A 16,087-nucleotide genomic window follows, 5' to 3' on the forward strand; every position below is an offset into this window, starting at 1 on the left:
ACCCTCAGGCCCAAGGGTCTCTCCTCCCACTGATGTCCAACAAGGCCATCCTCTGCCACATATGTGGCCAGAGCCATGGGTTGCTCCATGTGTACTCTTTGGTTGGTGGTCCAGGCCCTGGGAGCTCTGGGGTGTCTGGCCTGTTGACACTGTTGCTCCCTCCATGGGGCTGCAAACCCCCTCAGCTCTTTGAATCTCTTCTCCAACTCCTCCATTGGGGACCCCTGCACTCAGTCCAATGGTTGGCTGTGAGCATCCTCCTCTGTATTTGTCAGACTCTGGCAGAGCCTCTCAGGAGGCAGCCATATCAGGCTCCTGTCAGCAAGCACTTCCTGACATCCACAATAGCATCTGGATTTGATGGCTGTGTGGGATGGATCCTCAGGTGGGGCAGTCTCTGGATGGCCTTTCCTTCAGTCTCTGCCCCACACTGTCTCCATATTTCCTCCTGTGAGTAATTTGTTCATCCTTCTAAGAAGCACTGAGGCATCCACATTTTGGTCTTCCTTCTTAGGCTTCATATGGTCTGTGAGTTGAATCTTGGGTATTCTAAACTTTTGGGCTTATATCCATTTATCAGTGTGCACATACCATACCGTGTTTGTTTCTTTGTGACTGAGTCACCTCACTCAGGATGATATTCTCAAGTTCCATCCATTTGCCTGAGAATTTCATGAAGTCATTGTTTTTAATAGCTGAGTAGTATTCCATTGTGTAAATGTACCACATTTTCTGTATCCATTCTTCTGTTGAGGGACATCTGGGTTCTTTCCAGCTTCTGGCTATTATAAAAATGACTGCTGTGAAAGTAATGGAGCATGTGTCCTTATTACATGATGGAGCATCTTCTGGGTATATGCCCAGGAATGGTATAGCTGGTCCTCAGGTAGTAGTACTATGTCCAATTTTCTGAGGAACCACCAGACTGATTTCCAGAGTGTTTGTACCAGCTTGCAATCCCACCAGCAACAGAGGAGTGACCCTCTTTCTCTACATCCTTGCCAGCATCTGCTGTCACCTGACATTTTGATCTTAGCCATTCTGACTAGTGTGAGGTAGAATCTCAGGGTTGTTTTTATTTGCATTTTCCTGATGACCAAGGATGTTGAACATTTCTTTAGGTGCTTCTCAGCCATGAGGGTTTCCTCAGTTGAGAATTCTCTGTTTAGCTCTGTTCCCCATTTTTAATATGTTTATTTGGTTCTCTGGAGTCTAGCTTCTTGAGTTCTTTGTATATATTAGATATTAGCCCTCTATTGGATGTGAGATTGGTAAAGACCTCTTACCAATCTGTTGGTTTCGTTTTGTCTTATTGTCAGTGTCCTTTGCCTTACAGAAACTTTGCAATTTTATGAGGTCCCATTTGTCAATTCTTGATCTTGAAGCATAAGCCATTGGTGTTCTGTTCAGGAACAGTACCCATGTGTTCGAGACTTTTTCCCACTTTCTTTTCTATTAGATTCAGTGTATCTGGTTTTATATGGAAGTTCTTGATCCACTTAGACATGAGCTTTGTACAGGGAGATAGGAATGAATCAATTTGCATTCTTCTACATGTTGGCAACTAGTTGAACCAGCATCATTTGTTGAAAATGCTGCCTTTTTTCCACTGGATGGTTTTAGCTCTTTGTCAAAGACCAAGTGACCACATGTATGTGGATTCATTTCTGGGTCTTCAATTCTATTCCATTGATCTACCTGCCTGTCACTGTACCAACACCATGTAGTTTTTATCACTATTGCTCTGCAATACAGCTTGAGGTCAGGGATGGTGATTCCCCTAGAAGTTCTTCTATTGTTGAGAATAGTTTTCACTATCCTGGGCTTTTTGTTATTCCAAATGAATTTGAGAATTGCCCTTTCTAACTCTGTGAAGAACTGAGTTGGAATTTTGATGGGGATTACATTGAATCTGTAGATTGCTTTCAGCAAGATGGCCATTTTTACTATATTTCTCCTGCTAATTCACGAGCATAGGAGATCTTTCCATCTTCTGAGGTCTTCTTTGATTTCTTTCTTCAGAAACTTGAAGTTCTTGCCATACAGATATTTCACTTGTTTGGTTAGGGACACACCAAGATATTTTATATTGTTTGTGACTATTGAGTATAGAAAGACTACTAATTTGTTTGAGTTAATTTTATACACAGCCACTTTGCTGAAGTTGTTCATCAGCTATAGGAGTTCTCTGGAGGAGTTTTTGGGGTCACTTAAGCATACTATCATATCATCTGCAAATAGTGATAATTTGACTTCTTCCTTTCCAATTTGTATCCCCTTGACCTCCTTTTGTTGTCTAATTGCTCTGGCTAGAACTTTGAGTACTATATTGAATAGATAGGGAGCGAGAGGGAATCCTTGTCTAGTCCCTGATTTTAGTGGGATTGCTTCAAGTTTCTCTCCATTTAGTTTGATGTTGGCAACTGGTTTGCTGTATATTGCTTTTACATTTTTTAAAAAGAAGAAACATGTTTTGTTTAATTCTCTTTTTTTATTTGTTTGAGTTTTGATCCTCTAAACCCAACTGAAGCCTGAAGCAGCAGCTGCTTAGCAATGGCAAACCTGCAGGCAGGCACATAAGCAGCAAAGCACTTCCTTCAGACAGCCACAAGAGGGCGTTAGCGGGAAACTGATGGCCATAGCAGAAAAATGTACATCCCCCAGGACTGACTGACTGGTTCATTCATTCATTCATTCACTGCCTGTTGAGATGTATGGAAGATCAAATTAACAATAGCTGTCATAAAAATCCTACATCTTGTCCATTCAGAGCAACCATGGCTTATCTAGTTCAAGAACGACGACTCTGAAGCCAGAATAATCTCAAAAGCTAAATTAGGTCTTTAACTGAGACTTGGGGTGGGGGAGGGGGAGGTAGCGAGAGGGGGGACTGTCCTGGCAGCTTCCATTAACTTCGAGAAAATGCTGGAGTATCCACAGACCCTGACCACAATCAGAATGGCTGGAGTGAAGACGGGATAAAGTTGTTTCTCAGTTACCTTGCCTTCCTCCTTTTGTAACCTCTCTTACCCAGGAGCAAAGTGCCTGAGAACTACATTCCCCAGAAGTCTTTGCAATCACCTTTATGCTAGGGTCCAGGAAAGGATTCCCCTCACCCACAGCCACTCTCTGGATAACCAGGCCTGCTGTTGTTCCCAAAGGGCATGCCCAGAGAGTTTTCAGGGTCATACCGGTCTATTCCCAGGATCCAGGCCTGCTATCTCCCTTCATGCTGACAGCATATGTTTCTGAGACTTTCTGAAATCAAACACGGATATGGAATCTAACCAACATGACTTGACTTTGTCCATCCATTCAAAAAGAGAAGCAGTCAGTTCTGTTAGCCCATTAGCCATCAAGCATCCAAACCCATGTGAGCTGAGACTGGCCAGACTTAAAACATGGCATCGAAAGTGACTTGCCTTCATTAAGCATTCAGATTACTGACATTTCAGGAAAACTAAAAATAAAACCGTGAACCTTTGCCACTGTGCTGCTTCCGATGCTGTGAATCTCCAGGGTTCTCCTTGCTAAGCATCTGTCCATGCATGTCAGGGATACCCAGCCCACTGGAGGGGTGGGGGACATCTGTCCATGCATGTCAGGGATACCCAGCCCACTGGAGGGGTGGGGGACATCTGTCCATGCATGTCAGGGATACCCAGCCCACTGGAGGGGTGGGGGACATCTGTCCATGCATGTCAGGGATACCCAGCCCACTGGAGGGGTGGGGGACCCTTCGTCAACTCTGCCAGCGCTGAAGATGCTGTCTGAGAAGATCAAAGGAGCCATCTCCCAGCAGACTTGGTGGCTACAGTCCCCTGGCCGTGTGGTCTCAGCCACTCCCACTTGTCCTGGCTCAGTGATGGGATTGATAATGACAGTAATTGTCAGCCTGCTAAGTCACCTCCAACAAGGGAGGGAAATGCCCTAGAGGCGGGCTTCTCAGACTCTCAGCTACAAATTCATAAAAGAGACCTTGTGGGCCTGTCTATGCAAAGGCCAAGAGGATCACTTTCTCTTTATTAATAGTGTCCTGTGGCTATGCCACCAAGAGGAACAAGTCTGCTTCCGTGACTTGTCTCACTGTCAAATACTCTTCGAGGGGAGCGAGCCCATCCTCCCGTAGCTTGAAGTGCTTGGGCAGTTACATTGTCTTAGGATTTCTCCTTTCATCTCAACCCTTTCCTGGAATGGGAGATCTGTGAGCTCTGGGATGAACTTTAAATCCCATCTCTTCCCTACCTATTCTGTTCAAGTTTCCTCTATTCAAATTTGTGTTAAGGTTGGCATGACGAAGGAGCAGTTTAGGGTGGCTTTGGTCCTGACTTACCAATAATGCCAGTTGGATACCTTGAATAAGCACTACCATGAACAGCTTTTATTTATACCATTAGCATAATGTTATCTGTTAGATTTTAATTTTAAAAGATCTCTCAAAAAGTTAAAGAGATGACTAAGCTGCAAAAGATTCGCTCACTCATTTAGTCAAGCAGCAAATATAACGTCCATTTCTTTTATGTGTATGTGTAGAAGGCTGCTTCTCAGATATCGCCTTTACCTTCCTCCTTTACTCTGACCCAGGAGCGAAACGCCTGAGAACTACATTCCCCAGAAGTCTTTGCAATCACCTTTCTGCTAGGGTCCATTATGGGAGGTATTATATCTGGCTGGAAGGCAGAGGTAATCAAGGGGTTACTTTCTATTATGGAAATGGTGGCTGTGGGACTTATGGGTATGTGCTAGGCAACCCAGGTTTACCAGCTATCTTAGTAGTTCAACAGGTTCCACCATGTTCTTATTAATTTCCTTAAGCTAAAGGGGTAGAGCTTTCTCACAGTTACTAAGCTTAAGCAAACACGATGTCCTTGTGGGCCTGTACTTCAGATCTCCTTAGTAAATTCCTTCTTAGAAGAACACAATGGCCAGGTATAAAGCTGATTGCAGGGTTGCTCTAGAGCAGAAGTTCTCAACCTGTGGGTTGCAGCCACTTTGGTGGTTGACTGACCCTTTCACCGGTGTCCAAGAAAAACACAGAGATTTACACTGCAGGTCGTAACAGTAGCAAAATTACAGTTATTAAGGAGGAGCTGCATTCAAGGGTTGCAACACTAGAAACGTAGAGAACCAACCACTGCTCTAGCCCTAGACTGATTCAAAGCAAGCCTAGACTATATGGGTGAGTTCCCGGCTAGCCTGGGATAATGTTGAGACTATGCCTCAATAACTAAGGAAGAGTGGAATTTGTCAACAAAATCAAGCATGGAGACACCAGACTGAGACTGAGACTCGTCACACAAGTGACTTAGCATGATGAACTACATAAGCAGTGAAATAGCATTTTATCAAATCATTTTAAAACAGTGTTGAGGTCATTTCCCTGCAGTCTTAAAACTCAAGGTACAACTAGGAGAAGGGTTTTAATAATATAACTTCTCCTCCTAAGACTCTATTCAGCAGCCAGGTCCCCCTTCTCCAAAAAGCTTAGGTTTCAAAGTCGTGTTCCATCTTTGGAGATTGTCCAAGCTGCAGGTCGGTCAAACACCATCACCAGGTTTGCATAGCTGTCCCTTGAGCTCCCGTGGCCAGTATTGGATGCCCTGACTGTGATTCATGCCCATCACAGGATATAGACAGGAGGGCTTCCCATATCAACTGCTGAGTCCCGAGGGGAAGCCTCCACACACATTCATCAAAGTCAAACGGCAGCACACATTGAACTGGTTCATTAATTATGAAAATTCTCTCCCACAGTGACATCTTGTTAACTCGGAGGCTCAGCACGTTCTCGTGTGGTCCTTTCTGTCGACTTAGATCTAAGAGTGCCAGGTTCAGTAAGGAACTGAAGTTGTGTTTGCTTTTTCTTTGCCTCCTTTAGAAAGAAAAGGCTACTTTGTGTCTAACCCACATCTAAATATATACTTGTGTGTTTACCGGTGCTCACCGTGGATAGAGGTGGCCTTGTCCCTGGAAGAACATTTACCAAGCCAGGGTTTGTTTTACAGGGATACGTATATGGAGCTAAGAAAAGAGAGCCTGGTTCTTTTGAGACCTTTGAGTCCACCCTGGGATCTTACATACCTGCAATGCTCTGCTCGGGCCTGGCTGCTGGGTGGAAATTAGCCTTATGCCTCTTCTCTGTTAAGAAGAAGGTGACAAGAATGTATGCCTTTCTCCACCCTCTTTGAAAACAGTTCTGGCTTTTTGGCCTTTTATTTCCCAATACACTGGCTTGAATGCTTAAGAAGCTAACAGGGTGTGTCTATAGTCGGGCCCTTTACACACACTGAGATGGTCATTTTGGGTGCTTCTCTTACGGAAGAGCTCACGAGGCCCAGCCCATCCAATCTGCTGGCCACGCTTGATCACTGGATCCTCTCTAGGCTGAGAGGCCACTGTTTAAGCAGCAGTGATGTAATGATGCTGGAGGTTTTCCTTTGGTGTTTCATTGTGCACACACTTGGCTGTTACAACACTCCACACTCTGCACCCCACAGTATCAGGGCCTGAGGCTTTTTTTGTTTTCTGCCTTCCAGACCACATGTCTGCCATGTTGCCAGCTCTGAACATATGCATAGAGGCCAAATAGCAGCTTGCACCTGGCCCTCAGGACCCAATCCCACTGCCCAGACCTTTGACTGTGAGGGATCTGGGACAGTCGTTGCTCAGCGTCACAAGCTGGAGAACTCACTGAAGGCAGGATAACGTGACTGACCACCTGTGATGGGGTCCCCTTGGTGTTGTCTCCTAAATATTGGCACAGAGATAGCACCAAGCAGGCACTTATTAAATGAACAGCTAAAGAAGTAAATGAATCAAGGCCTCAAGGGAGTGGTAGCTACTCAAAAGCCGACCACAACAGCAGATGGAGAGCCTGCCCCATCTGCTTGTTTCCATCAACTTCCCAGAAGCCAGATTTACTTTTAATTAGACAAATTTCAGTTTAAGGAGACACACATGCAAGTCTAAATCAGGACTGTAAATATCCTAGTGGTGACACCACTGTATTATTTGGGAAAACTTCCCAAACTCGAGTCGCAATGGAACCCTTCTGTCTTGTCAGAGAAAACCTACAACTTAGGAACGTTTGCGGAAGACGCTTTTCTTCCTAAAATCGTGGCACTTCACACCAGGACCTTAAAGTCAATATAAACATTAATGAATATGTTTCTTTAAAAATCTATAGAAAGCCTGAGAAGGTGATTCAGGGTTTGCTGTGCAAACAGGGACCTGAGCTCAGATCCTAGCTCCCACTTTAAAAGCCCCAGATGGCAGTATGCCCTGTAAATCCCAGTGCTAAACAGGAGACAGACAGATTCCTGAAGCTTGCTAACTAGCCTGTCTAAACAACTCCATGAGCTCTGGATGTGACAAGAGAGCTTGTCTCAAAAAATATGGAAAAAAATTTGAGGAAGATACTGAAATCAACCCACACACACATACATGCACACCCAAACAGATATATTCACACAAACACATGTGAGTACCACACACACACACACCTACATACAACATACGTAAAATAAATAATAAATAGGCATAAAAATATAACGATGAAGTCTTCTCAGTGTACACCAATTACAGCTCCACTGTATGTTGCCATGACTGTGAAGAGCTCACGTGTTGATTGGTCTCCTTCTGTGGTAGCCTCCCTTCCTTTAGTAATCTCCCGGCAGTCATAGAAGACAAGAAATGGCAGATGCCTAGTAGTGTCATCAAAGAAATTCATCTGCCTTCTGATCCTGATCAATGAAACCTCATGACATGATCTCATTTCTACCCGGGGTCTGGAGAGCATCACTTCCTCTTTAAGTAAACACTAAAGGGAGATTATCCAGACAGAGCGTGTTAGATGACGTGGCTGTAACCGCCCTCCCCAGGAAATCTGGCATTTGTTCTGAAAACAGCTCTGGATTTTGAAAGAACTCTGACTAACCTAAGCATCCGATGTCCAGAGGTCTCCGCGGAAGTAACTCGTAAAGTGGGGGTGATGGGCAGAGGTATCATGAAGTATGAAGTCATACTTCAGCTCTTGCTTAAAGCAGGAGAAGGGACAGTTGCACTTTGACTGTCCCTAATCAACAGGTGTCTGCCAGACTAAATACACAATGTACAGACCTTGAAGTTCTATTTTTGTGTAGTGGTTTTCCCTTTATCTGTAGACGTACGGTGGGGGAGAGCAGCACAATGTACCTTCTCCATGATAACTGCTCACTGTAAATTCAGTAATTTCAGGGAGATACAATCAGTTGCTTTATTTCTAAAGAAATGAAATGCCACAAAACGTTAAGGAAGGGCTCAGTGTCGGAGACTGTCTGTAAGTAGCTTGGTCTAAGTTAGGAGAGAGAGTTGAGAAAAAAGTCAATCAAAAATGGCATTGAGGGCTGGGGCTCATTGGGACAGCATTTGCATAGCATCTGAGGCTCTATATTCTATCTCCATCACTCAGAACAGATAAACAGATGGGTAGATCAATAGATTGACTTAAATGCACTGCATTGAAGAATCTATCACTAACTATCTACTCCCTCCCCATAACAGGTTCCATTCTTCCATGAATGTATGCCGAGTGTCCAGGAACTGGACAGACTGCTTCTCCACCTACCTAGGCAGGAAGCTATTGTCATACAGCTAAATGTAGAGACATTCAGAAGCTAGATAATAAAAAGTAATTAGGTAGTTTGAAAAAAAAAGACAGAAAAAGCATGGTCAAATTAATAGCAGTAAATATTCGTGAGCAGTTGATGGTAATTGGTACAGTCACTGACGGGATGGTGATCTTCCCAACTGTTACTAAGCTCGCGAACCCCAATGGAAGAGTTAGGGGAAGGACTGAAGAGTTGAAAGGATTGCAACCCCATAGGAATAACAGCAATATCGACTAACCAAACCCACCCCACCCCTAGAGCTCCTAGGGACTAAACCACCAACCAAAGGGTACACATGGATGGGTCCATGGCTCCAGCTACATATGTAGCAGAGAATGGCATTATCTGACATGAATGAGAGAGGAGGCCCTGGGTCCTGTGGAGGCTTCATGCCCCAGCATAGGGCATGCTAGGAGGGTGAGGCAGGAGTTGGTTGTTGGGTGGAGGAGCACTCTCTTAGAGACAAAGTGGAGGGGGGATGGGATGGGGGGTGTTTGAGGCTGGGATACCCAGAAGGGGGACAACATTTGAATTGTAAATAAATAAAATAATCAATGGTGGGGGTGAGAGGAAGGGAATCAGAAGCTCCAACAGCTAACAAGATGCTGTGCCCACTAAATCAGAGTGTGAGGAGAAAAGCTGACCCAGTGACCCAGGTCACCCCAGCCTGGTTCCTGTGAAGAATGCCCCTGGGTCACAGAACACGCTCACATACCCCTGGGTCATAAACATACACTCACATGTCACACTCACATGCTAAGTATTGCACCAACCCATAGAGGACCAAGGAAGTCAGATGTTTTTCTAGAAGGAAGTAGGATGTGGCTTTTCCTTGGGAGTCTGTTTGTACTCACCATGAAGAAAGGACAACAGACCAAGAAATGCTTCCATCCAGAGACCTGTTTGGTAAAGCAATTATTACTCCAGCTACTTACACGGTGACAATCACAGACAGGCACAAGGATAACCTCACAGCTACACTACCAAAAAGTCCCTCATCTCCCAACCAATTAACTGATTATCAATCTTTGAAGAAGGCATAGGCTCCTTAAACTTGGTTAGCCCCCCAGCTCCTGCCATGAAAGATGTTAATGGGCTCCATCGTGTGAGTGTCTTGCAGGAGTGGCCACAGCTAGTTTGACTCAGTGACCACATCCAACCCCAAGGGAACAACTGTAGGGCACTTCACCCCTTCTTCAAAGCTTTCCACTCTTTCTTCTGCATTCCCTAAATCTCAGGGCTTATACAGATAAATGACTCTTTATTCCTTACAAGGGCTGATCATTGAGCCAAAATACCACAAATCACTTATTCTTAACAGTTTGACTGGTTACGAGTCTTCTCAATAGCACTCACCCACTAGGAAATGATGTTTCCTTCCACTCGGGCCAAAGGCAACAAACTACAGCACAAACAAATGTTTAAAACGCAACTTGACAGACACATTGTACCTATTTTACAGAGCAATAGTGGCTTCCCCTTAGACCTTCTGAGCACCCAGCCACAATGTTTCTTCTTGCTTTCACTCTCAAACCTAGGTCTCTTCCTGTGGAGAGGACCTTAAATTCAAATGTAAACTAACTGCTTTCACCTGGAGCAGTCATAGAGCTGCATGCCATGCTTATGGTGTTAGCATTGAGGGCCCATAAGGAGGCAGAATCATTGGCAATCATACTCGCCTAAGAGCTTGCACAGTACCTTCTGATCTTATGAACACTAGCCAGCATGGAGGGAGCTTCTAGCTCAGTCATGGCTTTTCCCAGCTTGGTGTCTCCGTGTCATGAATTCACAGTGTCCCTAGCAATATAATCTTGTGTCACAGTTACAGCCTGTAGCCATAAGAGCCCCTGTGGTATACCACTCCAACGCCGTGATTCTCTTCAATAACCTTATAGGTTCCGTGTACATCTCTGCCCCATGCAGCATGCCTTCTGATTTTAGGCTGTTGTACAGTTTTCTCAATTACCTTGTCCTGTATCATCTGCACTGATAAAGCTTCCAAATATTTAACAGCTGTACCTCATCCTTGCATCTTGTTGATTTCCTACCCTTGCTCCTTTAGGTACCGTGCACATCCTTCTGGAAAACTTTGACTCAGAACTTCAAACTCTATAATAAAACCTTTTATAGTGTGGGGGTAGGATCTCTGAAAGCCCAAAACCATCTGTTTTAAGCAAATAGTGATTGATCTTGGAATTCAACAGCCAAAAGAATGAAAAACATAGTCAGGTATAATAGAGCAATAATCCAAATGTTTTTATGAAATCATTTCCTCGAAAGAGCAATGTTGTATTCCATGTCATGAGGGAAGCACTGTCTAACTTAGCTCTCAATAACTCACATTCATTCTCCATGAGCCATACTGCCTCCTCATTCTATGTCATCTCCCCGCTGGGTGGGGTCATCTCATGTCACCTGTTTCTGAGCCCAGCCTGGATCTGAGAGGTGGCAAGGCTGTGTCATCATCTGCTGTGCCCTCCATTCAAGCCAACTTGCCATTCCTGACTCCTAGAAGGGCCTTGAGTGAGATAAACAACCCCTATCCCCTCCGCCCACACACACACAATATACATTTCTGCAAGCCAGAAATGTACAAAGCATGCTAGGGGTGGGGATAGCTGCCCACTGCTGGGTAAGTTTAATTGTTCACCCATCCAATTGTCAGTTCTCCCTTTGACCCAACTGCTGAACTACTTGTTGGGACATAATGCCTCCCAGAGATGAGCAGGCACTGAATTTGCCATCTTGTCTGTATTCTTCTGGGGATCCCCACTCAGTACAGATACCCCCACATTTGCTCTTAAATAATCTAAACAAATACTTTGCTCTTTTTCTTTTCCTCATGAATGTGGTGAAGCTTCAGGGGAGGTTGGGAATCAGGATGTGGGACTCAGAAGGGATCGACTTGAAGAAAACCTGCAGCAGACATCCCAGAGCTGAGGGCTAAGGCCTGGGGAACAACATCCTCTGGAGATGACTAGACAGCCTTACAGACCAACCCCCTGAGTGTGCCTGAGGCCCAGGACAGGGCTGGTGCCAGGACCACTACACAACTGTCTTGGGGGCAGTTAGACACACCAAAGAACTCAGGAAAATATAAGTGCTAACATTCTAGACACAAACCAGAGGGACAAGAAGAGACAGAAAGCATCTCTGTTTCTTCTTTGTGCCTTTTCTCAGCTGTGACTTCCATACTCTTGTGAATGCCAAGGCAGTCAAGAATATTAAAAGGCTGATTCTGGACACAGGTCCAGAATGTCTGTCAGGAAACACCCAAACTGGAGGCTGCCTAGAGCGTAGGAAACTCATATTTCACTCCATTTGAAACATTAGCGTTAGTTCTCATCCACATCAAAAGCTTACATCTAGAAGTGAATTCGTTCTCACTTCAAACAAACATTTAAAGTTCAATTAGCTCCCTTTTAATTCAATGCCAACCACTTAAAGAAAGGCGCTGAGAGTCTGCATACTGCATTTATATTATTCCTCCCTTCCTCTTCTCTCTCCAACTCCTATGTTGTCCCTGCCCCCAAATTCATCATTTTTTATTTTGTTACATACATACATACATACATACATACATACATACCCAACTTTCTGAATCTATTTAATATTGCTCACATATACATGTTTTTAAGGTTGACCATTCCCGACTAAATAGCCAGTTTGGGGGGGGGCATCCCTGGGGAAGACTGATTCTCCCTCTCCCAGCAGCTGTTAAATGTCTGTAGCTCTTCATCTAGGGGTGGAGGCCTCAGGATATTCCCCCATCCGAGTTAGCATGACTGCTGGCGTAGAGCCTACTCAACAGGAGGGAATTTATGCCTGGTACTGTAGAGCCAACTACCCATGATTGGTGAGGCTGGGGACGTAGAGGAAAACCTACTATTGACACTTTTCCCAACTAATATAATCATCATATAATTCTAAACACTCAGCCACTTAAATATTTTAAGAGCTTTTCTGGATGATAGGGAAGAGTACTATGAACCGCTACCATCAAAGCATGACATGGTTTGATTTGCATTTTTTCTGCACATTTGCTGGGTTATCTATCTTCCTTGAAAAGTGTCTGCTCAGTTCTTTTTCCTATTTGTTAACTGAATTGTCCATGCTTTGGGATCTTAGGGGTTTTTAATATTCTGGTTATTTATCTCCAGTTAGATGGATAGCTGGAAATCTTGTTCTCCTACCCTGCAGGCTGTTTCTTCTGTTCAGTTTCCTCTACTATGCTGATGCTGTAGAATTTAAGGCACTCCTATTTGATTCTTGCCATGATCCCTAAACTATTAGTCTCCACCTCAGTACAGACAGAAAACCACTGTCTGTACCTACATGTTGAAGTGTTCCCTTATTCTCAAATTCAGTTCTCATATTAAGGTTTTTGATCCATCCTGGGTTGCTTTTTGATGGTTGAGAGAGAGGAATCTGGTTTTATTCTTCCACATGTGGGCATTCTGTTCCCAGAACCACTTGCTGAGGAGGCTACAGAGCCTCAGTACAGGCGCAGTAAAGTTTGGCACTAAGCAGCATTAGCACAGTGGGCTCTGTCTACTCAACATGATCACAGGTCCACAGAGGCAGATCCATGGTCAGTTCAACAGCCCTTAGAAGGGTCCTGGACTCTACAGGATGGGCATCTATGCAAATTACTGGCATCTGCACTGGCTGATCTAAATTCTCCCTGACTAGAATTCTCCTGAGAATTTCCACACAGGGAGAAATCCCTCTCTAACTCCAACTAAAGGAGATGAGCCCATCTGTTTCTGTTTCTGCCTGTAAAATCATCAGCTTTGCCCCAGTCTTCTGGGTAGACCAGTAGTCCAGACCTCTGGGTAGACCAGTAGTCCAGACCTCTGGGTAGACCAGTAGTCCAGACCTCTGGGTAGACCAGGGTATTTAAAATTGCTGCCAAGTGCAAAGAGAACAAAAGCCTGAAGGATTCCACCTGAACACTGTGACCTCCAGGTTAGTGGAAGGTTACAATGGATTTGGAGAGACATCTAGTGACCAGTCCAGTAAACCACAGCAGCTTGGACAACGTGACAAAGTGATTTTATTTGATCAATAACCAAACATCTAAAGTGTTGTATTGTTTGTATTTATAGGGGGGAGAACCTCGCATTTCAAAAAGAATATTCTTCAAAAGAAAATCAAGTTATTTCCTTTCCTATTTAAGACAATAACCTTCTAAAATTCTAGAACAGAAAGAGGATTATGTGTCAGTTACTGCAAGTCACAGCACTTGGACATCAGGTTGCTTCCTTTCCTGATTTTCATAGCCACCAATAGGCTGAGTGACAAAAGAAAACAGTGTGCAAATTCTTCTGGGTTATTAATTATTATTAAATAATCAGAATGATTATTTCCATATCCACCTATTTATCTGCAAATTTCCTAACTTTATTTTTCTTAATGGGTAAATAATATTCTATTCTTTACATGTACCATTTTTATATTTTTAATTAAAATGCAATTACTGTATTATTTTACCCATTTCAAGCCCCTCCCAGAACTCCTCCCTCAAACCCCTTCTATCCTCCTACTCTCGAATTAATAGCCACCTTTTCTTTATTATTGTCAAACACATATGTGTACATATAAGTATGCACAGATAGATACAGTCTGATGAGTCCATTTTTGTTGTTTGTATGTATATAGTTTTAGGGCTGTTCACTTGTTGGATAACCAGTAAGGGGGCTCATCTCAGAGAGAGTAATTCTCCTTCTCCCAACTGTCCTTGGTCACCTGCAGCTATCTTAGGAGTGGGACCCTGCGAAGTTTTTCCCTTTCTGCAGTTGCATGTCAGTGATATTGTTGTTGTTCTTCATTTTGTTCTGCATTGTTTATGCAGTCGTTTCTAGGAGAGGCTGTTTCACAGCAGACTTCTCAGTGCTCTGGCTCGAACAGTCTCTCCACCCCTCTTCCTTCATGCTCTCTAAGCCATACATACAGGAGCTGTGATACAGAAATATCAGTTGACGCTCGACTCCTCACAATCCATTGGTCTCTACAATGTGTCGAGCTGTGTGATTAAAACAAGTACTCCTGAACATTTTAGAAATTGATTTAATTCCCCTTGAGTCAATCAGTTTGATCAATAGGCTCACCAATCAACCAATGCTGAACACAGAGCATCTTGAAGCAAGACTGAAAGTCCACCAACCACCCTGAAGTCCTGATGGCCTCTTCTCTATGAAAAATGGGAAGAAATCTCTGTATGTGTGCATGTGTGTATGCGTGTGAGCGTGCATGGTTAATCCTTATGTTGCCCACCATCGGCAGTACCGATATGAAACTGCCAAGGCATATTTTATTTTGAACTGCATCCTGATGCACTGCATATGTGAAGTAGCACATAGCGAGTCACACCAGCATACATCCCTTCTCTGTTATTAGGAAAGAAAAATAGTTCAAAAGATTTTAATTATTATTTTTGCCCTTTGACAATTTCATGTATATACATGACATCCTGGTTACTGCCACACTCACTCTTATTCCGTTTAACCACTATCTATCTCTCTATCTCTATCTCTTTCTCCATCTCTCTGTCCTCACCCCACTCTCACACACACACAAACACACATACACACACTCATATACTTAAACACACACTCATATACTTACACACACACAGTCTCACACAGACATTTACACACTCTCACACTCACACACTCTCACACATACAAATACACTCATATACTTACACACACACACATACACACACAGTCTCATCCACATATACATTTACTGACATATACACACTCATATATTTACACACTCTCACACTCACACACTCTCACACATGCAAACACACATTCACACATATACATACACACACTCATATACACTCTCACACACACATGCACACATATACATTCATAGACATATACATACACTCACATACTTACACACTCTCACACATGCACACACATTCATATACACATCTGCACACATACATACATTCACATACATACACACACACACACTCACACACCCAGAGACTCCTTTCCCTCTTTTCCATGCTCATGTGTTTCTGTTTTGTTTTGTGACCCACTGAGTTGAACCAGAGCCACCCACATATCCGTGGTTTTGTGACTGCACAGGAACACAGTGAGCACAGCACTGAAGATGATGTCTGCTCCTCCCCCAGAATCCATCAGTAGCTCACAGTTCCTCAGAGCCACACGGGCCCTCCCTCCCTGATCTGAGACTGTTGACACGCCCAGTGCTGGCAGCCACTGCTTCTATGAGCTCACAATTACACTGGTTGTGTTGTGCCCACAAGAGCACAAAGTCACGGCTCTTCTCCCCAAGCTCTGAATTCTTCCTGCCCCATCTCCTGTGTTGGTCTCTGAGCCTTCCACTGAGTGGTATGAACATTCACTAAGGGCGAAGCAGTCCACCATCCCTACTTGAGGAAATTCTTTCATATCTAT

The sequence above is a fragment of the Mus caroli genome, unplaced genomic scaffold (assembly GCF_978045245.1).
Source record: "Mus caroli unplaced genomic scaffold, Mus_caroli_1 scaffold_17, whole genome shotgun sequence".
NCBI lineage: Eukaryota > Metazoa > Chordata > Mammalia > Rodentia > Muridae > Mus > Mus caroli.